Here is a 27,384-nt window from a genome sequence, read left to right as displayed (position 1 = left end):
ACAAACGTACTACTTTTTATAAATTATAACAATAATTTCTATTTATTCATTTATATTATTTACTATTTAAATTATTTAATGTAACATTATTTCCAATAGGGTCCCTAACTCAATTTTTTTCTATGGGAGGGGGTTGCGATACCAGTGGTTGGCCACGTGTGGTGCTAGACTTAACCAGCTTTGAGCTGTAGGTTTGTGAATAGCATTTTATAGTACTACAAAACATAGTTCTAAATGCAGTGTATGCATAGCTCCAATAATGGCCAGAAAGTACAAACTATTTTTCATTTGAGGCCGCCACTTCTTAAATCATTGAATTTAAACTATGCTTTCCCATAGAGAGGCAGTCAACGAAATTATTCAATTAATTAATGCATATAATTGTCCTCAACAATGTTAAGCCCAATTTGAAAAAATAAACATCACAGTGGAAATAATAAACTTAATATTCAGTAATCTTTAAATGCAATCAAAAACAATGGGCCAGATGTAGCAAGCATTTTGCATGTCTGCGACGGGCAAAAAGCACTTCGCAATGCACAAACCTCGTTTTGCGATTCGGTAACCTGGTTACCGAATCCCAGAACGGGTTTGCGAGTCGCAATTAGGAAAGGGTGTTCCCTTCCTAATTGCGAGACTCAGTGCAATGCAGGATTGGTTTGTGAACGTTGTGAATGGCAATGCAAAAAAAAATTCAGAACAGCCAGTTGTCCTATGGACCACTGCCTGCATTGAAAAAATGAAACGAAAACGTTTCATTTTTTGTTTTTGTAATGCATCTCGTTTTCCTTTAAGGAAAACGGGCTGCATTACAAAAAAAAAAAAACTGCTTTATTAAAAAGCAGTCACAGACATGGTGGTCTGCTGTCCACAGCAGGCCACCATCCCTGTGAGGGCCGCCATTCGCAAGGGGGTCGAAAATTGTGACCCATCTCATGATTATTCATGAGGTGGGCGTTTGCGACCCCCTTGCGAATCGCAGATGGTGTCAGGGACACCATCCAACATTCAGAATTGCGACTCGCAAATTGCGACTCGCTCTGACTCGCAATTTGCGGGTCGCAATTCTAAATGTTGCTATATCTGGCCTAATATTCTTATCCATTGATTGAGACTTCGAGTTTATTCTTCCATAGAAAAGTATTGGAATTCATTTTGTTTTTGCCACTGTTAAGGTAGTTTATATTGCTCCCACACTATATTTTATTGCAAATCTGTTTATGTGCTGCTTGCATTAGAGGTTATACTGACAAGTTTGAGATGTGATTTCCAATTTAAATTTTTATACACAACTACACAAATGTATGTGTACTGAACATATTCCATCCTTGTTGCACCCGAAATACAATTAAATGTTGGATTAGTAGGTCTAAAACATATTACTTTAGGTAATTAATTGGAAGATTATTTTTGGCATTTTAAGCATGTAAATGACTGTTGTTGCAAACAGAAATGTGCAGTGAAAAGGATCACTGAATAGTCAGTGTATGCCAAGTAAGGTATTGAGACATTGGCTAGATTCTGTGCATCTCTATCATTTTGTTTTGTTTCACAAGGTTTGTTCACTAAAATCAAAGGAACTAATGTACATCCTTATTTCAATCTGTTATTCATTCTTATCTTGGGGTTCAAGTTCCTACTATCCAATAACTTTTTCTGGACCCAGGTTAATTCAACTATTGAGTGCAGTAGGTCTGGATCAATGCCTCACAAAGCTAGGTTTAGACCAAAGTTGTTGTATGTCCACTTTATCAAACGCAGTTGAACAGATATAACATGCGAACAGCACATGTAAAAAGTCCAACCTTATGTGCGAGAGAAACATATAGGAAATGCACATGCATAGTTATCAGTTGCTTTCTTACTCGGGATCGTTTTGGATTTTATATATAAATGTGTTCTAGGTCATAGTAGGTTTGCAAATACTTTATAAATGGGAAGAGGAACAAGCCTACAAAAGTGGATGTACTTTTAATTGCAGTGCCATAAATTCTAGTATATGTCTTCCCAGTGGCTCTTCGATGCTTTCGTGCACCATTGGGTCAATTCTACATTTGCATGATCCATCTGTAAATACTCCCACCCATCTTTATCCAACAAACCATCAATGTTCCTCAGTTCCAGTCTAAAATTATGACATTTCGTCATGTCTTTGATGGATTTATCATTTTCTAAAGTATAATAGCTTATGTTAGATTGTGGATTATTTGATATTTTGAGGTACATTTCTGTGTTAACATGCTTTTCCTACCTTTGTACAACATGTTTACTTCCTATAAGCCTTTATATTGGATTGCTGTCAAGTTCCAATTCTTCTTCCTTGATGGAAACATGACCAGTTGTATCTCTGTCTATTTTGCAGCACTAAGCTGGGATGTAAATGTATATTATTTCGAGTTAGCAGCATGGGTAAAAGCTGCACTTATTTTAAAACATACTGCTTCCTGCTCCTTCCACTGCTATTCCCCATTCATTAAAGAGCTTTATCTCCACATTTTAATTACCTATGACTTTGTCACTCTCCAGTTCCACCTAATATGACAAGATTCTTCATTCATAATTTGTAGACCCAAGTACTTTGAGTTCTTAATTTCCACCTATCGTTCCATAGGTATGTAAAATATTTGGGCAATCTGATCATTCTTATATACCTCTGTATAGCAATTCTCATTTGTTCACATTTCATCTTCCTATTTGGGCAAGTTTTTAATCAAAGTTTTACCAACTCCTGGGATTGTTCTAGATGAATCAGTAAGATGTTTACTACTGCTTTTGCTTCCTTTTTATTGATTCTGTTTCCTAGTTTATTATATGTTCTATCTTGTATTTCCTGGCATTTCTAGTCGGAAACCTCCTCTTCTTGTTAGTGGCCTTTCTGATTGTTTTCTGATTGCCTTCTCATTGTGTTGATGAACTGCTTGCTACTTAACTTTCATTATCAGATGTTCTGCTGTTCTCATAATCACACTTTTTAATATGATTTTCTTATTTTAGTTCTGAACTCATGTTTCAAATGTTTCTAATGCCTTTAATTCTATTCATTGCTTTTGATCTTGCAACTTCACCAGATTCTCTTCTTTTTATTTCTTCGTAATATTAAGGACCCTTTCGATAGAAGCCTTTTTTTTTTTTTTTTTTAAAAAGGAGAGGATATGAGGCCCCACTCTCTGAGCCACTTCAGGTACTGGGGTACCATCCCCAAGGGATGAACCATATTTTTAAGGGTAGGGGCATGTGCCTCCCCTCTATAAGTCAATATTGGCCCTGAGACCCCGTCACCAAGGTTAGATGACATTCAAATGAGTGGTCATGTGCCCGCCCACCCTCCCCAAGCCCTGTTAGGCCTCAGGGATCCCAGCTCCTGGAGCCGCATGACATTAATATAGAGAGGAGTAATGTACCCCCCCCTTCCTGAGCCTTATTGGGCCAAAGGGACCCCCTGCCTACGGCCGCATGTTATTTAAAAAAGGGAGGAGGCTACACGGCCCCCCTCCATGAGCCTCATTAGGCTCCAGGGACACCATCCTTTAGGGTTTCTCAGTTATAGGTGGGTGCCCTACTATCCACCCAAGGCACCAACCAAGCAGCATGGTGAGGGCAATGGGGGGCTCCAGAGCCCCTGCGGTCCCTGCTGGCTTACCGCATGGCATTGCTCCCACCCAAAGGGAGCAGCTATTTATGTTTGCTCTCTTCAGTTGGGCGCAATATATGTTTCCATGCCTACAGGAGTGTGGGCAGAGAAAAAGATGCCTGCTCCCACCCAGAAGGGCCTTTTTAAATCTTCAGCAGCTGGTAGCAGACTTGCCTCCCATGCCCACACTCCTGCAGGCAGGGAAGGCATGTTTGCTCCCACCTGGGGGAGAATTTAAAAATGATCCTGCCAGAGAGGAACAAACATATGCTTCCCTGCCCGCATGGTCACGGGCAGGGAAAGCACTGTGTCCTGGAGGTGGGCTTTCTATGACACAGTAACTGAGACGGGATGAGGTCCCCCAGGGCCTTTTAAGGCTTTGGGGGGGGGAAGGGGGAGACAACGTATTACCTCAATTAGCTAGGACAAATTATGTATTTTGCTTACAATGCATTGCCTGACAGTTACTCATGTGAGTTTAATTTAACCAGGGAAAATTAGTATAAATTACACAAGTATATGCCTCTCTGTTTGAGAGTCTAACTTAACTAATTGAGACCTGAGAATGAGAGAGTGATACTAATTAAAATGCACTACAAAAACGAAATCTATTTTCCCAAAGGTTTTGCAAGGACAGTTTTCCTGTACAACACTCAAGTTGGACACACAGATTCCATGTTTGTTTCAGAAATCGTTGTGTGTGTGTTGTTCTTCCTTTCGTGTGGGGCCGAAATGTCTGTTCGGAAGTACAACATTTTTTGGTACAAATTTTTTGTGGGAGAAGTATCTAAAAATGTAGTAGACATCAAGCAGGTCACACACACAAGTTTACAAGGTATAATCTTGAATCAGCTGCTAGTTCTCAAGAAATTGTGACTATCTGTGGTGCCCACATGAAGAAACAAGCGTTTGCATTGCAATAGGTCTTGCATTTTCTTGAGTTAGAGCCATTTGCATTGTAAATTCATACCTGTACTTTTCTTGCCACATGACTTATAATTTTGTCATTTCTTGCCATAATTCCTGTGGCCCAGCATTTGACTAAAGCACTCCAGTTTATCTTCTTCCTCCATCTTAAAACACAAACAATTATTATACATACCTTTATCAGGAATAAACTTTTGGCGTTAGAGTATAGTGCTTAAAACTTCATAACAAAAATATCATTTTGGATGGACTGGAGGGTGAAAGGAAAGAGGAAGTTGGAAGTAAAGATGTAAAGGACAAGTGGTGTAGTAACATTGTTATGGGCCCTGGAGTAAGAAAGGAAAAAGGTTGACTGGAACTTCAGTAGGAAAATACAGTAGTAATTAGAGTTGAGTGAGGTCCGTAGGTCACTGGGCCCCGGCGCCACTGCACCTGTTGATCCATTGCTAACTAGGCCTCAGGAGTGAATGCTGATGGGGTAGAAACAGAGAAGCGAAAGGAATAAAACAGACATTATGAAGAAAGAGAATGGGTTGCAAAGAAATAAAAGAACAAGGAGATTAAAACACAACTAAGAAGAAATAGACCAAATGTGTGAGACAAAATAAAAAAGGGAAGGAAGCTTGTGAACGGAAGATGAAGAGGAAAAAATAATGAAGGAAGTGTGGAAAGAAGGAGAAAAATGAATAGAGGAAAAAAAAGAGATGATGACAGAAACAAGCAGTGAAAGAACCAGAGCATGTATGTACTGACACATTTCCCACAGACACAGAATGGGAAAACCACTCTGACACTTCGGGTCCCAATAAGTAACTTGTGGCGTCCACAAACAAATGGGAAAAAGAGGGATTTGTAGAAAAACAGAACTGACAGATAAAGATAAGAAAAACACCAAAGAAAGGAAGCATGAATGATCAAAAAAAAAAAAAAAAAACTGAAAGGACATATCGAGTCAAAGGACATAGCAAATAAAAGAAGACAAAGAAAGAATGAAGGGAAGAGAAAACAATAGTGAAAGAATTAATGCGTGATGAAGAAAAAAAGGAATGAAACAAGGAAAATATGACCATGTTTTTGCGAATTTGAAAGTGGAGGTAGCAAGAAGAACAGGGAAATATAAAATGGGAAAGGAGAAGGAATAAACAGTTGAAAGAAAGAGCAAAACTGTTAACGTGTGGATTTTAAAAGCTGGAAAGAGTAAAGTGGGGTAGAAAGAAAACATTGAGAGTAAACAGAGTAAAGGAAAGAACAGAGTGAGATAGGTGAAACAGACCCTCCCAAATAAAGACAGCAGCTAAGGGAAGATTTAATTGGCTCCCCCACGTACTCAAACAAAGTCAGAATGGGGAACAGCAGGGGGCCATGTAGAATAGCAGGAGGTGCATTAGCAGATTTGTATGTGAACCCCAATACAGCAATATTGGGGTGCTTCAGATCAGGATGGGGGTATAGACAGAGCTGTGTCCCGGCCCAGTTCTGGAATAACAGAGGCAGCGGGTGAGGAATGAGAAACTGAGTGCTGTGTAATTCCTGGTTTTGGAATAATAGGGCAATGCAGGTTAGGGTTGAGGTGCACCGACAGTTGTATGTGGGCTGAAGTCCTGGAATAGTAATGGGGACACAAGTCAGAAGAGAGGCATTTTAATTGAGCTATGTGGGGAACCTAGTATTGGCGTGTTGCCGAGTGTTAGCCTGGAGGTACCTTGGTGAAGCGGCAAGTGGGGCCCAGCATGGGAGTGGCATTGCCTCTGAAACACAGAAGCGAGGAGTCGTGAAGGGCATGTGTGTGAGCCTTAGTACTGAGAAGAAATGTGCACTGAATGTTAGAATTGATTAATTCTGGCACAGTTGTGGTGATTCCCCAACAACAGTGGTGTTGGAAGTTAGACTTGAGGTGCACTGGCTGAGCTGTGTTTTGCTTTTTTGGGTCCAGTATTGGCTTGGCAGTGGGACTGAATATTAGAATTGAGCTGCTGTAATGGAACTGCATGTGAGTGGGGTCCCAATATAGGAAAGGAAGTGACCTCGCCAGGGTAGAACTGTGGTGCATTGATGGAGCTGCACCCGAGGTCCCAGTACTGAAACAGCAGTGTGTACTGACTGTAAGAACTGATGTGCTCTGGAGGAAGCATGTGTGAGGTTCTGGCAGAGGCACGGCTGAGGGGCTTGAAGTGTGTAAACTGAGGTGCACTGATGGAGCTGCACCTGAGGTGCCAGTACTGGAGCAGCAGAGTGTACTGCCTGCATGAACTGAGGTGCTCTGGGAGACAGTGTGTGTGGGGTTCCTGGCACTGGCACAAGTAAGTGTTTGAAGTATGTGAACGGACGTGCACTCATGGAGCTGCGAGTGGGATCCCAGTATGGAGTAGAGGTGGGTACTGTCTCCAACGATTGCACAGCCCTGGTAGAGCTGGTGCCTAGGCTATAAGCAATTACAAGCAATCATCTGCCCTTGCTCTCAGCATCAAGAAAATCCTAGCAAAGGAAGGGCGGGACCCAGGCAGCTGAGAGAGGGTGCAGAGAGCCCAAAAACACCAAATGTGACCAAGAAAACAGCTGGATTTATAGCTTTGTTTACAGCTAAGCTCAGAACAAGAATGTTCTGCAAATGAAAAGGGAAGCTTCCCTGGACAGGAGCAGGAAACAAGTTTAAAAAAAAGTCCCCTATAGACCAGATAAACAGGACAGTACTTGGTCCCTTGCTCTCACACAGAAGAAGGAGGGACAAAGAGGCATACCTGACCACTAGCAAGCAAGGATTTTAAATGACACAAATGAACAAATGCAAGTATACAAGAGGTCATATGCTTATGCTGTACCTAAAAAATGGAGAAGCTGCAGCACAAATCCTCTAGCTGTATCATATGGGGAAAGTAGAAATGCTAAGCCAGATCAAATTTTATTATTTTTACCAGGGTGGAATTAAAGGAAAAAAAATACTGTTTTTTCCAGTTCACTTACAAAACAGATGGTGAAGACAATGGAAAAAGGAAAATAAACAAGCATTGGTAAATGCATCAGGTTTTGCCTATGTAATTAATAATATTTTTATTTTGTTGTAAGATTTAGCTTGGTGAGCAGTTGTCCAATTACGTTACTGCAACTCCATAAAAGTGTTATGACTGGTTTATTGAGAAAGCCAATATAATGTGCAGTTACTGGTGGTAATAAAACTAAAACCTTTCCCTGTGCTACTGTTAACAGTAATAATACAGATATGTATTACATTGATGATGCCAGAACACCTAAATGCCCGCATATGCCTACTTCACTGAGCTAGCTTAACAGCGCTTTGTAAGATGCTGAAGCCTATGCTTGTCACTGAGCTTCATCCAGCTGTTTTAAGCTGGTTTCATTTCAGCCTTCTTATGGTGATACTGAGCCCTGGTATTCACTGCGTATTTTAAACGCCACCCAACTACAATAATATACACATCTAAAGAGTACTCATTTATTCTTTCAAATGGTATTTAAATAGCATTTCATGTCCTAACACTGGTGTGGGTGTCTCTTAAGTGCAGCGACAGAAGGAACGAAGAAGGACTTCCATTGGCTGGGTGTGGTGGGGTCAAATCATGGGTTTGATATTTAAGGGGTTAAAAGGGTGGATATAATCAAGGTGGCATCCTAAAATATCCACTTTGTTGTTACCACCATCAGTCACCTGTCTCCAAGTCTGGCACCAAGAGCAGAGAGACTGTAAACCTATCCGTGTTCTATGGTTTTAAAGCTTGAATGAAATATAAATCAGGGGCTGAAATAAAAACACGTCCCAGCGAGAAGAAATAAAGTGTGTGTAGCTATACAACAGCAGTGCTGCTAGGTCAAGGAGCAATGACCCAGTGCTCACCTCCCCATAGTGCATATGGATTTTGTTGATGTCAGCAGAAATGCTGTGTCGATAAATCAGGGCTGTGCACGGACCGACTCCGAGAACTGTCATTTGTGGTAGAAAACCCTGGGAATGTGTTGCATGGGAACATTTTCTTTTCCTGTTTGTGGCTCATCTGTAATAGGGCAGCTATTTAAAATTCTGACAATCTCCCAGTATTAGACACTGACAGATCCCAACATCTGTGCCTTGTGAAACGTAGGCCTGCTTGCTTTTTGTGACCCCTGACCAATTCAAGTTTGGTCATGTTATTATGTGGGCAGCCTGCTGAGAGGCGCCTTCCACGCCAGGGCCACAGCACTGGGTAAAACACAGTGCAGCTTAATTAGCACTATGGCAGCTGTTTGTGTAAGACAAGCAAGAAATGTAAAAAAAAAAACACAGCACAAGGTGGTTGGGAAAGGGGCAAGCAACACAAGGGTGGGGGTGTGGGACAATAGGCAGTGGGATGACGGCAGGAGGTGGGGAGACAACGGACAGCGGGAAGAGGGTTGGGGAAACAACAGACAGGGGTGGGATACAAAGTGCATCTAGTAGGAGGAGGGGGGTGGGGAAACACAGACAGCTATAGTAAGTCAGGGGGTGGTGAAACAACAGAGGAATGCTGGAGTGAGGGAGAGGGGTGAATGTGCAAAAGTAAAAAAGAAAAAAAAAAGTGAGAAGTTTGTAGTAGATCAGCTGTGCGGGGAAAGAAAGCTTTGCATGAGCAGGGCTGTTCACACTCATAGGTGGTAAAACAACATGCCCCTACTTCACACAAGAAATTATCAGAGAGGCAAATCTGCACAGGTGTGAGTCCAGCACAGGGAGGTGAGCTTCTGCAGCAGTCCGAGGTGCGCTGGAAGCCAAGAACACAGAGTTTTCAGTAAACCGTCAAGCCCTCCCAAGAGACGCATTACTGTTTCTTTTCCAACATGTATTATGTCTCCCCTGCACCTCCTACAGGGGATAAAACCGACGTCAGCAAAATATAAATCTGAAATTTCTATTTGTCGGAAATGCAAATCTACCAACTGCAAAGCAAGTTTTCCAAATGAGAAGCAGGCCAGACCTCAGAATAGGGGATTGTTTATGCAATTTCTTCTGTACTGGGTGTGTTTTTGCCTTGCTCCAATATAAAGCGCTAATCTGAGCCAACGCAATATCGTTTGAACCCTTCAAGCAGTAATATGCAGGAAGATCAAGAAAACACAAAACTATGCAGATAAACACCTGTTATTTTACAGCGCTAACATGCCACCATAATGTCGGTATGCACTGCATAAAATGGTATTCTTATTATACAGTTTGCGGGTCTTATTTTGCTCCTCTGAGGGCTGTTCAGCTAAACACCTGCTTACAGCAAATAATCTGTTCATGTGGATTTTGTGACAAACAATATTGCAGATTACACCAATCTCTACAAAACATTAGCTGAAAGGGGACAGGCACCTGAACAGAGAGCACTAGCTTTTCCTTTTCACTCTTCATCAAAAATTCCAAGACAAGGCATCCAACCTTGTCAAAAACAACTCCATCTTGCAATTGACACATTGTAGAGATCAGTGTCAGGTGAATGGCCTTCTCAGTCCTGGTTTTGCTTAAATCACGAGCTGCAGTCCACCCAGCGTGTGGTTAAGTACAGTTGCTTGGGCAAGGTGGCGGGTCCGGCTCGTAAAATTATGCATAGAAACATTTTTCAGCAGCACACGCGTTATCAAGCTTATAAATGAGCTGTGAATGATTACTTTGACATAAATGTTCAAACTGAATAAAAACTGAATAAAAAGGCAATCTAACAGCTGCAGAGTGTGTATTAAGAACAACTATAAACAGTGGAGCAAAAGCAGTGCTTTCATGGTGTGCGTCTGTCAGTATAAGCTGTGGGGGCCGAGGAGCAGGACAGGGTGCACGGTGTGCACTTGAAATGCGTGCCCACACGCGGAGGTCTTAACAGCAGTGCACCACAGGGTCAAAAAGAGGGCCCAGTTCCAGGTGGTTACCAAGCAGAACATCTGCCTGTCTGACACCATGATTACGCAATGGACCAGAAGTGATAAGCATAGAAAGCAGACCTCTGAGAGGTCTTTCCTTATTGTCAAGTGGTAGCCATCTTGCTGAGGGGTTTAAATCCGGTCCTTATCTTGATAAGTATCATGAGATTTAATCGCCTTATCAAGGTTTCTTTGAGTCTGACAGGAAAGTCAGTATTCTCTGTCTGTAAATTCATGATCCATGTCCCAAATTGTGCACAATTTAACAGCTCTGTCTCCTAAAAGCAAGTGCCAGCCTCTGATGCACTCGAGTGTATCACTGCTTTGACCCTGGGGGGGGGGCTGACAGTCAACTGGTGAGTGCGCATTGCAATGTAAACAAGCGCTGTCCTCTGATGCACTCGACTGGGTCCCTGCTGAATATGCCCATGTGAAATATAACTTGTGATCAAGCAAGAGAGTTTGGGATCACAAGGTCTCCACTGATACAAGCACAATGCACTAAGTCCACAGCACTTGGGAAGCGCTGGGGTGCTGAGATGCTTAAGAGAAGTTCCCCCAGAGCACAAGAAAACAGTACTTGGTCCTCAGGACACTGATAAGAGCAACCACATGAGGAAGAACACTCAATATAAATGAAGGAAAAGTGCCAAGCACAGGAACCAATGAAAAGCAAGGTGGTGGCATGTAAGCCCCTTTTAGGATATATATTAACTATAGATTTCACAAGCACATCGTAAGCACTATGCAAGCAAAACCTAAAAATAGGCATGCCTAGAGATGAAATTAGCAAGACTTGTTGTTGACTTTTAAATTTCTTAGCAATTAAAAAAAAAAGACTGAGCACATAAAGTAAAACATTTTGCTAGATTACGACCAGTCCTAAAAAGGGTGCATTATTTAATGTACATAATATATTCCTATACCGTCTACTAAAATCGGAATATATTTTGTGTGATTAATGGCACCAAAGTATGGTTACTGCCCAAGGGGCATAACAAGGATTTTGATGCGGACTGTACCAAAATCTGCATGTCACATTTTATTTTTTAATTTTATTTTTATTCAGGAATTTTGCCCCAGCAAATTTTAGAAAGTTGTACCTGATGAAATTAATGCAGGGGATGTAGGCTTTATCGGACAACTTGTAACTACAATGTGTGGTAGCAGCAGTTACCGCTCATATTGCAATAAACTAGACCACACATAATGAGGCCTTTTGCAGTTATGATTCAGAAGCACTTTCCAGTAAAAAAGCATTTGTCTATAACTTTTGATTCTGTCGACAGATGTACGTGAAATTTATGAAGTCTATTCAGCTAACGTCCAGGAAGTCAAATTTGGTGCTTTAAAAAAATATAAAAGGAGTATGAAAAAGACGTGTTTTCAAATTTTACTTAATATATGATATAGTGATTTAGAAAACTGTGAATCCTGTCAATCACATTTGAAGTTTTTCTCAAATGAGATTGATTGATGAAAGTGTTTTTTTTTTTGACGTCTTGAAAAAATATTGTTATTTTTACGCTGAGGAAAAACAATTTCCACAGCACTTAGAGTGGCACATGAGATGTGGCTAGAACAGATGGGGACTGGGGGTACATGCAGACATGCACAATGCTGAAAATAAATGAAAAAAGTTGTTAGCCACAGTAAGATAGCAAATTTTTTAAATTGCAATTCTACTGCCACAATTTCCTTCCTCTGCAAAAAGCATTTAATATAGAAATAGCATTTTTCTTTTTAGAAAAACTATGAATATTTACACACAAAATACACATATATATATATATATATATATACACACACACACAGACACATATATAAAAATACATACACACACACATATATATGTATATATCTAATATAATGCTCAACTTCAGATCCTTCCTTAATGTTATGCCCCTGTATAGTTGTTCTTCTGACAAACTTCCATGGACTCTTAAGACCATTTACTATGTCCTCCTCTGCCATTCTCGGACAAACTAGGATATGGATTGCAACAGTCCAGTGTTTGGTGGACTCTTCAGAGCAAGTACCATAACTCACTGTATTTTTCCTATTTTTGTGGGTTGTTTCTGGCCATACCTGACTGTGGGTGTCATTCCAACCTTGGCGGTCGGTGTTAAAGCGGTGGCTAAACCGCCAACAGTCTGGCGGTAAAAAAATGGAATTCCGACCCTGGCGGAAACCGCCAACAGAGACCGCCACTTCAACACACCGCCCGTCACGGCGGGACAAACAAACAGCGCGGCGGTCACCGCCAACAGACAGGCGAGAGTCAATGTACCGCCCACCCCATCACAACCTACCAATCCGCCACCTTTTCCGGGGCGGTAGCCCCGCCGATAAAAACACAGCGGAAACAGCCATTTCTAACGGAAAACGCTCACCTCCATACACCCCACGAGGAATCTGGACAGCATGGAACCCGAACTCCACATCCTCCCAGCGATTGTCTTCCTGCTCCTCTACCAGGAGCACGAACGCCGGCGCAGAAGACAACAGTGAGTACTGCACCTACGACACAGGGGAGGGAGGAGGGAAAAAATTACGGGGACACACATACGCGACACACCCACCCTCACCCACTACAACACACACATCAATGCATAGCAACAACTCAGAGTTACACCCCCCAAGCCCCCCGGAAGAATGCAAAGACAAAAGGAAATGATTCTAAACATTGGAATATGATGTATCACTGGCTTAAAAATATATCACACATCTAAAACCTTTATATACATAAATTTTAAAGTCCGATCATTGTAGCAGGCATTGTCCGTGGACCACTGGGCCCAAATCACATGGGCAAAGCCCACACAGGATACCTGACTCCAACGGAGAGAACACTGCAGGGGCATCAGATAGCAAAACTACAGGCACCTCAGGGGGAAGGGAAGGGGGGGCACCTCAGCCAGATGAGTCCACGACGCCAGATCCACGAGTGGCCTCCATGGCCACTGTTCCATCCTGGGGAGTGCAAAGCCATAGTCTCTCAAGTCTCTCCAGTAGGTGGGTTGCCCACTGTTACATCCTGGGGAGTGCAAAGCCACAGTCTCACAAGTGGATAACAGTCTCCACTGGTTCTGGAGGGGGACTGGTGCCCAGAGTGCTTCGTGCAGCCCTGCCCGACACAGAGGCGGGCTTGCTCCTTCCGCCAATGGGCCAGCGGTGCTTGAGACGGCGGTGCCCTGTTCAGCGGTGCTTGAGACGGCGGGGCCCTGTTCAGCGGTGCTTGAGACGGCGGGGCCCTGTTCAGCGGTGCTTGAGACGGCGGGGCCCTGTTCAGCGGTGCTTGAGACGGCGGGGCCCTGTTCAGCGGTGCTTGAGACGGCGGGGCCCTGTTCAGCGGTGCTTGAGACGGCGGGGCCCTGTTCAGCGGTGCTTGAGATGAAGGGCCCAGTTCAGCGGTGCAGCGGTGCTTGAGATGAAGGGCCCAGTTCAGCTTTGCTTGAGATGAAGGGCCCAGTTCAGCTTTGCTTGAGATGAAGGGTGCTTGAGACGGCGGTGCCCTGTTCAGCTTTGCTTGAGACGGCGGTGCCCTGTTCAGCAGTGCTTGAGACGGCGGTGCCCTGTTCAGCAGTGCTTGAGACGGCGGTGCCCTGTTCAGCAGTGCTTGAGACGGCGGTGCCCTGTTCAGCAGTGCTTGAGACGGCGGTGCCCTGTTCAGCAGTGCTTGAGACGGCGGTGCCCTGTTCAGCAGTGCTTGAGACGGCGGTGCCCTGTTCAGCAGTGCTTGAGACGGCGGTGCCCTGTTCAGCAGTGCTTGAGACGGCGGTGCCCTGTTCAGCGGTGCTTGAGACGGCGGGGCCCAGTTCAGCGGTGCTTGAGATGAAGGGCCCAGTTCAGCGGTGCTTGAGATGAAGGGCCCAGTTCAGCGGTGCTTGAGATGAAGGGCCCAGTTCAGCGGTGCTTGAGACGGCGGTGCCCAGTTCAGCGGTGCTTGAGACGGCGGTGCCCAGTGCAGCGGTGCTTGAGACGGCGGTGCCCAGTGCAGCGGTGCTTGAGACGGCGGTGCCCAGTGCAGCGGTGCATCGGATGAGTGTCATTCGCCACCTGACCTGTGGCTGGCGGTGCCTTTCTGCCCATCTGTCGTGTGGCTGGCGGGGCCCTCCTGGGCTGCAGTACCAGGCCTGTTGGTTTCCTCCTGCCCACCTGGGATGGGGCTTGCGGGGCCCTCCTGGGCTGCAGTACCGGGCCTGTGGGTGTCCTCCTGCCCACCTGGGATGGGGCTGGCAGGGCCCTCCTGGCCAGCTGGGCTGCTGGCGGACTTGTCAGGCGTGCTGCCCTTCCCAGCCTTCCCTGTTCACCTGTGGCCCTTCCCCACCTTTGGCGGTGTGCCAGGTGGCACCACACTTCCTGCCGGAGCCATGGTAGGGATTTTGGTCCCTGGTGTCTTCGGCCTCCCGCGCCGGCCACTGACAATCTTCGGATGTTTTACCGGGGTGGGCTGGCCATGCCTTGGCTCCTTACTGAACTGGCTGCCCTGGAGGATGGGGGACTCCACAGTCCATGGCACACTGTCATTACAGGTCCCGCTTTTGTGATGGCTGAGGTGCTGACTGGAGTCCTATGAGATGGACGGGGTGGGGGAGTTGTTGGAAAGAGGTCAAGTTTGGAAAGGAAAAGCAATTTAGGAACAGAGGGATGGGTAGGTGTAGTGGGTATGGGAGTGGAGAAAGAGGTTGTGGTTGTAGGAGTCTTCAGTCTGGTGTCTTGGTGCAGGTGCTTGGGCTGGATGCTGTCGTGAGGTGGATGGCTGTTGGGTGGGTGGCTGCTTGCGTTTGTGTAGCTTGGAAGAGGGGGTCACAGACACAGTGGGAGAGGACACAGGGGACGTGTAAATGGTAGTGGGGGTGGTGACTGCACGTGTGCGGGGGTTCTGGTGTGTGTGCTGGTGATGGACGTAGTGGCTGAAGATGTTGTGCATGCAGGTGTGAGCGGAGACGTGACAGGGAGGGAGGAGGGAGACGAGGAGGAGGGCGACACAGTAGAGACAGGGACAATTGCTGCCATCAGTGCTGAGGCCAGAGTGTTGAACGATCGCCGATGGGCAGCCTGACCAGAATGAATGCCCTCCAGGTATGCATTACTCTGGTGCACCTCCCTTTCTACACCCTGGATGGCATTCAAAAGGGTAGACTGCCCAACAATGAGCGTCCTCAGGAGGTCAATGACCTCCTCACTGAGGGCAGCAGGGGTGACAGGGGCAGGGCCTGAGGTGCCTGGGGCAAAGGAGATGCCCACCTTCCTGGGTGAGCGGGCACGGGCCAAACGCTGAGGGGCTGCTGGGAGGGCGTTGCTGGTGCGCTGGGTGGCGGCTGTACCTGTTGGTGCGGGGGGCACGGATGTTGCCGCCACCACAAGGGAGCTCCCTTCAGAGGACGAGTCTGTGTCACTAATGTCTGCACGAGTCCCCGCTGTGGAGCTCCCCTCGCCCTCCGTCCCACTGGTGTATTCGGAATCCGTTGCATGGCCCTCCAGGGCCATGTGGGATGCAGCTCCCTCGTGCTCAGATGCCACTTCTCCTCCGCCTGATGATGCTAATGCACACATGAACAGGAAGACCACAAAAAAGGGGGGGGGGGGGAAAAATAAAGACATGTTGAGTGCATGCATTGGCGACACCGTTGGCGGAGAGGACAGACACAGAAGCCCCCTGCACTACGCCGCGCACTTGGGGTCCACTACTCAATCCATGGGACATGGCCTACAAGCCTATGGACGACAACTGCACACATAGATGACACAGGGCCATGGATGACTGTACTTGGCACCCTACAGAGGTGGGGGGCGGGGGCACAGGGCCATGCCTTATGGAGGGGCCTAGCCTACAGAAATCGCCCTGGCCTAGGGATACCCACAGCCCTCCTCCCCACCCAGACACCTCCACTGTGCGCAAAGTCAGCAGAATGAGGTTGTACTCACCCCCTTGTGTCTGCTGTGATGTCCTCACGCGCCCATCCAAATCGGGGTAGGCCACCGCCAGGATCCGGGACATAAGGGGGGTCAAAGTACGACTGGCACCCCTCCCACGTTGGGAGGCCATCACCAGCTGAGCCTCCGCCGTCTTCCTGCTCCAGCGTCGGATGTCCTCCCATCTCTTCTGGCAGTGGGTGCCCCGTCTGTGGTGGACCCCCAGGGCCAGGACGTCCTTGGCGATGGCACGCCAAATGTCTATCTTCTGGTGGGCGCTGACCTATGTGAAATGTACAGGGGGAGATCCCTGCACCCTCAATGTGAATGGCCCCCCCATCCCTACCCTTGCCATGTGGCACATCCTGTCATCCATCTGATGCATGCCTCATTCCCTCCCCTCCCCACCATCTTTCATCCACCCGACTCAACACAGGCATTGGCCACAAAGCATGGTCCCAGTGTACTTACCTGTTGGTCTGGAGGACCGTAGAGTAGCGCATACTGGGGGAGGACCCCATCCACGAGTTTCTCCAATTCCTGAGCAGTGAAGGCAGGGGCCCTTTCCCCAGTCGCATGAGCCATTGTCTCTTCCAGACCGAGGTCACAGCAGCACTTGCAGTGTAGGTCCTCTCCTGTCGAAGATCAGGTATCGAGTGATTAAGCAGATAGAAAATGGCGGTCACGCCCGCGGCGGTGCGTACCGCGACCGCCAGCGCACATCGTCATTGGCTCCTGAGACCCATAGGGTTCAATGTTAACCAATGCTGCTTTGCGCTGTGGTCTTCGACCGCCTACCGCCACGGTGTGCCACGCCAGCGCATTGACCTCACATCCCATTGTCATACTTCACAGGTCAGACAGCCGCCATTTCAAGGGCCCACATGGCTTACTTTTAACTGCGTCACACATACCTAGGCCTTGCATCAACACTCCTACAAACCATTCAATGCATTGGGAATTGTGTTTTGTGCAAACTGTGGTTACGTACCTGTGGGCTGATTGTCTCTGTGCTCGCTGTTGTCCTGCATAGGCACCGTCCGCTGGGACATGCGAGGAGATGGAGGAATCTTCCCGTGTACAGACCGCTGGTAGACCTGTCGACAATGGAGGAAAGACATGTCATACTGACATACAAGCTTGACCGAGCCACTATTCAGGAACTGTGTGCCCAGCTGGAGCCAGACCTGATGTCACCCATCCGCCAACCCACAGGGATCCCACCTCTAGTGCAGGTGCTGTCAGTACTCAATTTCTTTGCAAGTGGGTCATTTCAAACAACAGTGGCCATATCATCAGGGATGTCCCAGCCTATGTTTTCCAAGGTGTTGTCCAGAGTGTTGTCTGCCCTTCTGAAATACATGCGGAGCTACATTGTTTTCCCTGAGGTGGAGGATTTGCCTACAGTGAAAGGTGATTTCTATGCCCTTGGACATATCCCCAACATCATAGGTGCCATTGATGGGACACATGTGGCTTTACTACCCCCCAGCAGGAGTGAACAAGTGTACAGAAACAGAAAGTTATCATTCGATGAATGTACAGATGGTGTGTTTGGCAGACCAGTACATCTCCCATGTTAATGCCAAGTTCCCTGGCTCTGTGCAGGATGCCTACATCATGCGGAATAGCAGCATCCCTTATGTGATGGGTCAACTCCAGAGGCAGCGTGTGTGGCTAATTGGTGACTCTGGTTACCCCAACCGGTCCTGGCTACTGACCCCAGTGAGGAATCCCCGGACAAGGGCAGAGGAACGGTACAATGAGGCCCATGGGATAACTAGGAGGGTGATCGAGCGGACCTTCGGCCTTCTGAAGGCCAGGTTCCGCTGCCTCCATATGACAGGTGGATCCCTATTGTACTCACCAAAGAAGGTGTGCCAGATCATCGTGGCCTGCTGTATGCTTCACAACCTGGCTTTGCGACGCCAGGTGCCTTTTCTGCAGGAGGATGGTCCAGATGGTGGTGTTGTAGCAGCTGTGGAGCCTGTGGAGAGTGAAGAAGAGGAAGCCGAAGAGGACGACATAGACAACAGGAACACAGTAATACAGCAGTATTTTCAATGACACACAGGTAAGAGTCCAACCCGTCATATTACATATACTTAACCCCTACTACCTGTCTACTGTCTGACCTTTTCCCCCTGTGTATGGTAACTGAGTTGTGACTTTCCCTTCCAATTTCAGAGATGGGGGCCATACTGCGTGACATCTGCTTTGTTTCCCCATGGACTACAGCTGTGTGACAGTGGTATGTTGGCATCACAATGTAAATATGCATTTTGGAATGGTAATGTCTAATACATTAGTACAAAATCACAGCCAGACTCCTGATTGTTTTGTCGAATAACTGTTTATTTCAGTGTCCCATATTGGTGGGTGGTTGCAAGTCGTTGAGGGGTGATGGTGGAGGATTGTCCATGTCTCACAGGTGCAATGTCCAAATGCCTGTGGAAAGTGGAGCATGGGCAGTATAAGAATGGACAGGGTGTCAATGTGGGACAGTGGGATGACAATCAGGGAGGTATCCTTTCCTGGCGGGGGTCTTGGCATCTTACTCTGTCTTCTTCCTGGATCTCAGGTCCCGCTTGCGGGGTGGTTCTCCTTCTGCAGGGGGTGGGGTGCTGGTGGCCTGTTGGTCCTGTGGCGGGGCCTCCTGTCCACTAGCGCCGGTGGAAGGCAGTTCTTGGTCCATGCTAGTTTCAGGGGCCCTTTGTCCTGCCACAGTGTCCCGCAATGTGGTGACTACCTGATTCAGAGCCCCTACAATGGTGGCCAGGGCGGAACTGATGTTTCGTAGTTCCTCCCTGAACCCCAAATACTGTTCCTCCTGCAGAAGCTGGATCTCCTGAAACCTGGCCAGGACCGTCGCCATCGTCTCTTGGGAGTGGTGGTAGGCTCCCATGATGGAGGAGAGGGCCTCGTGGAGAGTGGGTTCCCTGGGCCTGTCCCCCCCACTGTCGCACAGCAGCCCTCCCAGTTCCCCTGTTTCCCTGTGCCTCTGTCCCCTGGACCGTGTGCCCACTACCACTGCCCCCAGGTCCCTGTTGTTGTTGGGGTGGGGGGTTAACCTGGGTGCCCTGTAGTGGTGGACACACCGCTGATTGACGTGTCCTGGGGACTGAGGGATGGGCCCGCTGGGTGGGTGCTGTGCTGGTGTTGCCAGACGGGGGGGGAAGGTCTGCTATGGGCTGTGCCTGTCTGAGGGGAACCGACTGTCCTGAGGTCCCCGATGGGCCGGGCTGGTCATCTAGATCCAGGTCGACAGAAGTGCTGTCCTCACTGTGGGCCTCTTCTGGGGGTGGAGTGGACATTTGTGGACCCTCCTGCGCGGTGACGTGGCGTTCGGGTCCTGCAGGGGTATAAAAGTATGGTTATTGCATTTGTGTGTGCCATAGCGTGTAATGGGTGGGTGCCCTTGTACCCCAGTGCTGGCATTCCCGTGTGGGGGCTTTTGTGACGGTGATTTGGTGGGGGATGGTTATGTGCAGTGGGCATGCTTTGGTGATGGGTGTCCATGCTTTGTGGTCGCATGCAGGGCTTGGTGTTGGGATGGGTGGGCTGTGATGTGGAGACATTTGCAAGGAGCAGGATGTGATGGGGGTGAGGGTGGGGGTATGAGTTGGCATGCTGGTGGGGTGGGGGGGATGAAGTAGTGAAGATGAGACTTACCAGAGTCCATTCCTCCGCCTACTCCTGCGAGGCCCTCAGGATGCAGGATCGCTAAGACTTGCTCCTCTCATGTTGTAAATTCTGGGGGAGGAGGTGGTGGTCCGCCGCCAGTCCGCTGCACCGCGATGTTGTGCCTGGATACCATTGAACGCACCTTCCCCCGTAGGTCGTTCCACCGCTTCCTGATGTCGTCCCTATTTCTTGGGTGCTATCCCACAGCGTTGACCCTATCGACTATTCTGCTCCATAGCTCCATCTTCCTGGCAATGGTGGTGTGCTGCACCTGTGTCCCGAAGAGCTGTGGCTCTACCCGTACAATTTCCTCCACCAGGACATTGAGTTCATCCTCGGAGAACCTGGGGTGTCTTTGCGGTGCCATGGGGTGGTGTGGGTGATGTGTGGGGTGGATTGTGTGGTGATGTGTATTGGTGTGTTGTGTGAAGTGCGTGGAAATATTGCTGGGTGAAAGTAAAATGCGCGTCTGGGTGCTCAGTTCTCTTTTTCTCAGTGCGTGGTCCCGATTCTGTAGAAGTGGGGGTTTGTGGGTGATGTGGGTGTGTGTTTTATATTGTGTTGGGTGTGTGGGAGTGGTGTGTGTATGTGTATCAGGTGTGTGTTTTTCGATTTGTCCAATGTGGATGTGTTTTGTAAATGTGTGTGTATTTTGAGCGCAGCGGTGTGTACCGCCAATGGATTACCGCGGTTGAAAGACCGCCGCATGGATTCGTGGGTCGTGATAGTGTGGGCGTATTTCTGTTGGCGTGACGGTGGAGGTTTGGTCATCGCCAGTTTCTCGCTGGCCTTTGGTGTGGCGGACTTTTGTGGATGTCTGCATTTTGGCGGTTTGCCTGTTGTAGGTCAGAATGACCGTGGTGGTTTACCGCGGCTGCAGCGGTATGTTGGCAGTCTTCTGACAGCGGTAAGCGGCTTTTACCGCCAAGGTTTGAATGACCACCTGTATTCCTTAGGCATATACTATTGCTTATTCTATAATGGTTGTCTATTTGATGTTGCACGCTGAACACTTCAGAGCACATACAATGGTTGGTTTTAAATCCTTTTCTCCTTACACATCACAAAGTCATGATCAAAATTACATTGATACTGCCTCCTTTTTGTCTTTGCTCACTTCCATAAATATAACAATATTAACTGAAGAGGTTTCCTTCATTTTTCTATGTTGATTGAATTATTTCTTACTTTTATGATTGACACCAGTTGAGACATTGTTGAACATTATTGCCATTCATTCATTCAGCATATTTGTGTTAATGTATCTACTATGTTGTAGCAACTCTGTATTACAGAGGGGGGATACAGCTTCATGTAATGGGATAGAGCTAGGACAATATATTATTTATTTTTCATGTGGTCTGATTTGCTACTGAAATTTTTCATTTGCTCACATTACAGTGACTCTGCAGTTTCTATCATTTAATTTGCGGAACAAAAATGTGTAAAAATCCTTGATTTGGGTGTTGGCCCAGAACACTTTCCTGTTCTACTAGCATGCTGTCCATTATTATTTGGATGTTGCTGTCCACTTGGGGCTTAGAATAATTTCTGATCTTCCATTTCCCTGTTTTGTCCTCTCTATGAGAGCCTTCAAGGCACTGACTCCGTCTCTCTTAGTTTTGAATTTTTGTAATGAAACCATTTGACCTTTCATTGATCTAGAACTTAGTTACTGAGTGAGCACATTTAGGGCCAGATGTAGCAAAGGTTTGCGAGTCGCAAATGGCCCGAATCGCTATTTACGACTCCGCAAAATCGGAAATGGGATGCCAAAATCCCATTTCCAACTCCCAAAAAGCGATGCGAGCCGTTACCGACTCGCAAAATGTGCGACCCCATTTTGCGACCCGCAAATAGGAAGTCGCAATTTGCGAGTCGCAAACCATATGCAATAGCAACTCGCAAATTGCGACTAGTCGCAAAAAAGCCCAGTTTGCATGTCCCATTTACCACTAACTCAGAGCAGGTGGTAATCATTACCAAAGTATAAAAGGAGACCCAGAAGGCATCTGGGTTACTCAAGATGGCGGAGATATACCTGATAGCAGTGAGGAGGAGAGTCCACGCAGCCCAGCAGAGGAGGAGGAAGAGCCAGAGACAGGAGAAGATTTACAGAACAAGGCAGACTCTTTTTCAGCAAACTGAGGAAGAAATCTACGACAAATACAGACTTAGCAGCGCAGCTATACTAGAATTAATTGAATTTCTCAAACCACAGCTGCGCCATCCCTACGCATGTGCAAGTGCTATTCTCACTGCACCTCTTGGCCTCAGGGAGCTATCAGGGGGTCATTGCTGTGCAGGTGGGGTATCTCAAAGTGCACTATCAAGGTTCCTCAGGGCATTCCTAGATGCCTTACTCACACACATGTCCCAATACATATACCTACCCAGGAATGAGGCAGAAATGAACAGCACCAAGTTGGACTTTTACCGGATTGCCAACTTTCCCCATGTCATATGGTGTGTTGATGGGACACATATTCAAATATGCCCTCCTGCAAACCTGGAATATCTGTTCCGCAATAGAAAGTGTACCCACTCACTCAATATTCAGGTTGTTTGTGACACCCATTAGGTCATCACTGACATTGTTGCGAAATTTCCAGGCAGTACTCATGACTCATACATTTTTAGGCACAGTGGGATACACCAACGCCGGGAACGTGGGGAGTTTGGAGACGGATACCTCCTAGGTAGAGCTGCATACACCTTGTGGACATACACACAGATCAATGTGCACACCAACCAGGACTTTCTAACAGTGTACTGTTTGTGCCCAACAGGTGACAGTGCATATGCACTATGTCCATGGATAATGACTCCGTACTTAACACCCAGCAATGAATGTGAGAGACGATACAACAGTGCACATAAGAGGACCAGGAACCTGATTGAACGCACCTTTGGATTGCTGAAAGCACGGTTCAGATGCCTCCACCGAAGTGGAGGTGGCCTCCAGTATACCCCCATTACGGCATTCAAAATTGTGGTCGCATGCGCTATCCTGCACAATATTGCCACCCAACGTGGGCTACCTCTCACCCCTGCAGACCCAGATTCTGAGGATGAAGAGCAAGAGCAACCACATCGCCATCATGGGGATCGGAGCATCGCAAATCAAGGCAGACTGAGACGGCAACACATCGCAACCCAATACTTTGGAAGGTACGTGTCAACTTCAACCATACTCACCTATTGACCAAAAACTCAATTTGTTAAGTGGAACAAAAAAACTATTTAATATGTGCAGAAACTTAACTATTTACAATGACAAACTGTTCAGGGAGTTCAGAAAGCCAACCAGGCATGGGGCACATTGCCGTCATGTGCCCCAACATCAGGGACAGTGTTTAGTTTATGACCTACGGCGGCCTCTGCCAGCCTGGCTGGTCCCAGGTTGTTCAGCAGTGCTCTGCCTCGTACTCACACTCCGGAGCACCCTGGTGTCACCAGCAGAGACACTGCTCACAGTAGAGCCCTCTTCGCTGTCCTGTGGGGTGTCCCCTGGACACATGGCGTGCCTCCATGAGATCGATCACATGGGTGATCCGGCCCAGGCCTCTTGCCACATCACCTGCGAAGAGGCCCATTTCCACCTGGAGGCCGACTGTTCTTCTTGACAACCCAGTGGTGTTGACTGCCAGTCTGCTAATTGAGGAGGCCATCCTGTCCAGCCTCTGGAGCAGCTGGCGGTCCCTGCGCCACCCACCCTCGCTCTGTGACAGCAGTCCAGCCACCAGTTCCCGCATGGACAGGGCTAGGTCCCCAGTGTTGTTGCCGGTGACGTCCAATTGTGCATGGAGCTGCTGCATGCTGTTCTCATTGCTCCTTACAAAGCGGTGCAGAACCCCACTAATCCTCCCTAACATTTGGTTCTGCAGGCGCTGACCACGTAGCAGTTGTGCCTCGGTCATGGTGGTGGATGGACGCCCGGACACTGCCTGCAGCCCTGCTCTCCTCAACTTGCGTCGCCTGCGCAGCGGTGGATGCCCTGTGAGATGTACCGTGGCACTCCTGGCTGTTGCTGGTGCAGCCTCCGGAACCACTGTTGCAGCAGGTGTTGTCATCAAGGGGATGGTGTTGGTGGTGCAGGTGGGAGTGGGTGCAGCTCCTGTGCTTTCCTCATGGGGCTGGCTGACTGTTGGCACCTGGCTGCTGTGGCTGGTGGTGGGGTCTTGTGGGAGACCTGTGGGACATGGGGAACAGACTGTCAGTGTCTACTATCTGTTGCACACTTCCTAATAAACATTTGCCTATTGACTGCCTACTTGACTACATTGCCCATAATGCATCATGCTGGTATATGCTACCCTGAAATGGAGCTATCTTGGTTGTGCATGCCCCTGTGTACATGGTGGGTGGGGGTATGGCATTGATGGGGGTACAGGCATATCACATGGTACTCACCGGTTGATGTTCTGGGCTCAGAGGTGTCCAGATCTCCGAATCCTGTTACAGCCTCCTGCTCCAGGGTCTTCTCCACCCTTTCCTCCAGGGGTGTGGGTGGTGGTATGGATGATGGTCCCCCTCTTGTGCCTCTCATCTCCCGGAGCCTTTCTGCCACCCTCTCCTTGGTCCGGGAGCGGAGGTCATACCACCTCTTCTTTATCTCATCCACACTCCTGTGGCTGACCCCCAGGGAGTTCACCTTTTCCTGAATATCCAGCCAAATTCTTTTTTTAGTAGAGTCTGGCACATTGAGGGCTGCCTTCCCAAAAAGATCATCATGGTGCTGACAGCATTCCTCTGTCAGCACCTCCAGCTCCTTCTCAGAAAATTTCAATTTCCTCTTTCTGGGAGTGTCTGCCATTGTTGCTGTTGCACTGTTCGCAGTTCTGCTGTTAAAAAGGGTATGGTCCTCCCTCCTCCCAGGTGTATTAGTAAACTTCCTGGCTGTGATATCATCATGTGCCAGGAAGTGTTTCCAGAGTGTTCTGGAGTGGTTTCTGGAGTGCTCTGCAGCACCTGCAATCAATTTTCATGATAATCGCAATTTGCGACACCCACTCGCAAATTGCGTGTCTGTTTTTTGCGCGGTCGCAAAAAGCGACCTCCCAAACAGCGGACTCGCTATCTGCGTTGCGACTCCGGGTGCGAGTCGCTATTTGTCCCAGGTAATTGTACCTACATTTCTATTAACGACACACAATTTGTGAGTCACACATGCTCGCAAATTGCGAGTCGCTAATTTTTTTGTACCTACATCTGGCCCTTAGTTGTTAAATTGCTTTTTTGATTTTTGATGCATTGGAACAGAGGACACATTGCCTCATGAAATGGAGGGCTAACACTGCCACCAATCTAGTGAAAGTGGACATTTTGGTTGAAGAAAACTTCTTGGGGTGTCTAGAGTTTTAGCGAACCCGGTCCCCAAATGGGAACTGCAGATAGCACAGCTCAGAACAGAGAGAGACAGTCACTGCTGACTGTTCAAACATGTGCTCTCTAACGTTCATGTATCAACTAAGAAATGTTCCAAGTTATATGCCTGCACTTTAGATGCAGCAAAAGCAAAAAAAACATGCACTTAGCTGTGCAAGCATAACCATTTAGGATAAGGCCAGATATTTCTTATCTTATAGATGATAACCAATGGTTAGGAAAAGTCTCATTGCACTTATTCTGCTAAAATGTAACCTTTGAACCAAACTAAGGGCTTGATTATGAGTCTGGCAGTGTAACTACCATACCGCTGTGTCTGTGGTCCCAAGAAGACCATTGAGCTGGTGGTCTTCCGCCTGACATTTTACAATGTTTGTGTGGTGGCAGAATTGCGGCACCGGTCTACCGACCAAGGTGGACCATCATGCTAGGAACCTATTTTTTTTTAGGTTTTGTTCCATAGTGCTCATACATGTGCGTGTATGCGCACAAAGCAAGTCTGAAAATACATACATATGTATACCACTTAAGGAAAACATACCTAATCCAACAGCGCTGGTCCACAACAATAGTAACAGTGAAGAAATGTACCCGTGGCTTACCTTAGGAGCTGACACCAACGGTGTGTATTTCCTTCATAAGCAAGTGTCTGCAAAAAAGGTAGGACCTTGACAAGGGGTTACGTGATGGGAAGAGGAGTGAAAACTGGATTTAGTTGGAGTACTGACCTTACAAATTATGTTTCTGCCAGGTCGAGTATGGAGGTCTCCCCACCACAGTTGGCTTAGCAGTGAGCCTCATCGTAATACCACCTGCAAAAAGAAGGTCTGGACTCCAGTCATCAGCAGCTGTTGCCTGTGATGGCCATCGATGTGAGAATGAAAGACTGGTGGTGGCGGCAGGACACAGGCAGTCTTTTGTCAATGGGACCACCAACATCATAATTCGGCTGGCAGACCTCATAGTTTGTGGTAGGGAATTCCACTGCCACCACAACAGCAGTACCAAGACCGCCAATGTCGCAATCAGGACCTAAATCTCTTTTCTAATAATATTACATACATTTTCTAACCCCATGAAAATGAAGTACTAGATCTATATATTTTTTTGTTTAATGACTATATAATTTATTTATTTTTTTTTAAATAAGACCAGCAATAATTAGAGCATAATTTAGGAAGAAGAAATTAACATGCCAATTAAACAATTGGAATACATATTAAGCATCGATAATTTCAATACACAGAATAAAAGAATCAAGTAAGTACTGGTTTACAAATGAACATATATAGCTAGATCTTTACTCACTAAAAAAACAAAGTTTACAGGGATGTTAAAGCTAAGGTCAAATTTTACACACAAAACCATAGAAATTCAGCAGTTATAGTATTTACTTATCTCAAGTAACGAGAACTCGTGCTGTAAGGTAACTTAAGGTAAGTTGCGCCCTGTCAAGTTTTCTCATCAGTAACTTTATTGCAAATGTTACAATGCTATTGCCAATGATGTCATAGAAGATGTCATGACTGATGTAATATGTTTAGTAATCAGCACTGCATGGCAAGGGTGTGAGTTAGTTACCTTCGGGCACAAGCTATAGTTTCTTGAGCTAAGTAGAACGTTGTGTACAATCTGAACCTAACAATAATGTCTGTGTAACCTTTGCTTTTTAAGTGAATTTCTAAGTTTTTAAAAACATTGTATTTCCTAGCCATAATGTCCCTGTAACCTTTGTGTTTTTCAGGTAATTTCTATGGCTTATTTTAAAAGTAAAATAATACTTATTTCCCATGCATTAATCTAACTGCTGAAGTGCATGGCCTGCAATCAATCGGTGATTTCTATAGTGAGGCAAATAACCCGCAGGGTCTCAAGGTGCTGCAGCCAACCCCATGGTGTGGGTGTGTGATTGGGTATGAGAGAGGCTATATGGATGTGTGAGTGTAAGTGCGTGAGTGGAGGTGTGAGTG

The 27,384-nt window shown here is 46.9% G+C and overlaps 1 long non-coding RNA gene across 1 annotated transcript in view; it reads right to left on the bottom strand.

Annotated features, from left to right (window-relative positions):
* Nucleotides 1-27,384, bottom strand: part of LOC138288555 (uncharacterized) — a 213,064-nt gene that overhangs the window by 48,238 nt on the left and 137,442 nt on the right. Inside the window, exon 2 of the long non-coding RNA XR_011202454.1 lies at nucleotides 4,602-4,704. This is a non-coding gene — a long non-coding RNA (uncharacterized lncRNA). The remainder of the gene's footprint in view (nucleotides 1-4,601; nucleotides 4,705-27,384) is intronic.

This window comes from Pleurodeles waltl, chromosome 4_1 (genome assembly GCF_031143425.1).
Source record: "Pleurodeles waltl isolate 20211129_DDA chromosome 4_1, aPleWal1.hap1.20221129, whole genome shotgun sequence".
NCBI lineage: Eukaryota > Metazoa > Chordata > Amphibia > Caudata > Salamandridae > Pleurodeles > Pleurodeles waltl.
This window is presented reverse-complemented; position numbering and strand designations above follow the sequence as displayed.